The sequence below is a fragment of the Vidua chalybeata genome, chromosome 14 (genome assembly GCF_026979565.1).
Source record: "Vidua chalybeata isolate OUT-0048 chromosome 14, bVidCha1 merged haplotype, whole genome shotgun sequence".
NCBI classification, from domain to species: Eukaryota; Metazoa; Chordata; class Aves; order Passeriformes; family Viduidae; genus Vidua; species Vidua chalybeata.
This window is the reverse complement of record NC_071543.1, coordinates 3,850,540-3,852,661: the sequence shown is the minus strand read 5'-3', so window position 1 is coordinate 3,852,661 and position 2,122 is coordinate 3,850,540.

Genomic DNA, 2,122 nt, shown 5'->3' with positions numbered 1-2,122 from the left:
CAAAACAAAACAAACAAACAAAAAAAACCAGGGAAAGCTTGAACAGACCACTGGCAGGAGACAAAGCCCTCCACGGGCTGGGGTGCTGAAAATCCCCCTGAGAGGGGGAGCCTGCCCTTGGGATGGGAATGCCGAGTGTCCCCAAGGAATGGGAATGCCGAGTGTCCCAATGGGCTGGGAATGCCGAGTGTCCCCAAGGAATGGGAATGCTGACTGTCCCCAGGGAATGGGAATGCCGGGTGTCCCCAAGGAACGGGAATGCTGCGTGTCCCGGTGGCCGGAGCTCTCCCAGCCCAGCTCCCGGCCGCGCTGTTTGCCGTGTGTTATTTGAGCATTCATCTTGTTCAAGCACCACTTCAGCGCCGCAGGACGAGCCCTATCTCGCAGAAAAGAACCGAGAGCTTTCCTTCCCCCTTGTCCCTCACTTTCCCCCGGGCCTGGATTATCCCAAATAAACACTCACTTTGGTAATCGTTAACTTTAATGGCTGGGCTGCAGCGGGAGACTCGAGGGGTTGATAGTCCTCGGGATGCGGGAGATAAGGGCAGGGTTTGAAGGGCAGCGCTCGTGGCCGCTGTCACGGGAACATTCTGTGCCGCCTTCCCCAAAATTCACCCCTCTGGATCTCTCCCCGGTGTTTTCCCGAGTGTTGGGAGCCGGGATTTGTCCCCGCAGGTCGCAGCCCGGGGGTGGCTTTGCCGCAGCCACCAGCAGCCACACGTGTGTCCCGATGCCACAATCCTCTGCTGAGTTCCGGGGACACCCGCAGAACCCGCCCGGCCGCTCCTTCTCGCTGTAATTGTGTTTTCCTGAGTCAATGGATAACTTTACAGCCCGGGCACATCAAACAGAGCAGCCCACATCTGCCTGGGAGATGTCGGGACAGCAAAGTTCAAAATTAAAGCCACCCTCAAAGTCACTGCCAGGCTGGAGGGGCATCTCCAAGGCCCTTCCAGATCCCCAGGGAAGCTGGGCTGGGTTTTCTCCCTCCACATGCCAGCAAACCTTGGGCACAGGGTGGCACTGAGCAGAACCTTCACTGTCCTGTGGGACCTTCCAGCTTCTCCCTCTGGACCCGGGGAGCAGAGGAAGGATGGAGCCTCCCCCAGGGAGTTTCCCATCCCCACCTTCCCTCCATGTGTTTTCCAGGTCCTGGACATGGTGTGGTGGGATCAGCATCGCTGCCTTCTGAATTCCAAAGAGAAAGCTGAGGGGAGTCTCCCATTGGTGCTGTCACCTCCTGGCCGTGCCCTGTGAGACCGTGTGGCCTCCTCCAGGCTTCCCCCAGGATCTCACCCCTCCCTCTCCCTCCTGCTTCCCTTCCCGTCCTTGACCAGAGGGATCTTGGCATTCCTGGAGCTTTAACAGCCCGGCAGGAACAGTCTGTGCATCGGCCCGGCTTTTACAGCCCTTGCTTCACCAACGGCACATACAAGGCCAGGAAGGGCACGGTCACAGGGGGACACTGCAGGGAGGGAGGGCCATGGTGTGGGAAAGGGAGAAGGGCTTCTTGGGATCCTGCTCTGCTGAGACCCTGCTGAGGGGTGAGCCTGAACTTTCATCTCTGCTCTGAGCCCTGTCCCAGATTTGCCACTGCTCAAGGAGGAGGTTCCAGGGAGGAGATGGCCCAAAGGGACCTCAGCCAGGTCTGACACCTCTCCAGTGGGGTCCTCTCTGGGCTGGGGTTTTCCCCACTTTGGGAGGACACTTCAGGTTCCCAAGTAATCAGGCACCCTCTAAACATCCCTGACATCCCCAAGATTCACTGTCCTGGTGACTTTACCAGGAACAGCCTGGTGGCACAGCCCAGGGCACAGCGGTGTCCCCAGGGACAGGAGGGGATCACGGAATGTTCAGGTGTCTTGTCCCTCTCCCCCTCCTGGCTCTGCTCCAGCTCCTTCCAGGATCTGTGGATGCCCATTTCCCTTCTCAGGATAAAGAATGGGAGCACATAAAGGTGAGGGGATCAAAAGAAAGGGTTGTGTCCCCCCTGTCCCTTCACATGGCACTGGGACAACTCCAGGCTGACACTGTCCATGGATCCTTCTCTGCCTGGACACCCATTTCCCCAATAAAAAAGCTTTATTTCCCCCTTTCCTTATGCCAGGAAAGGCAGGGGGTG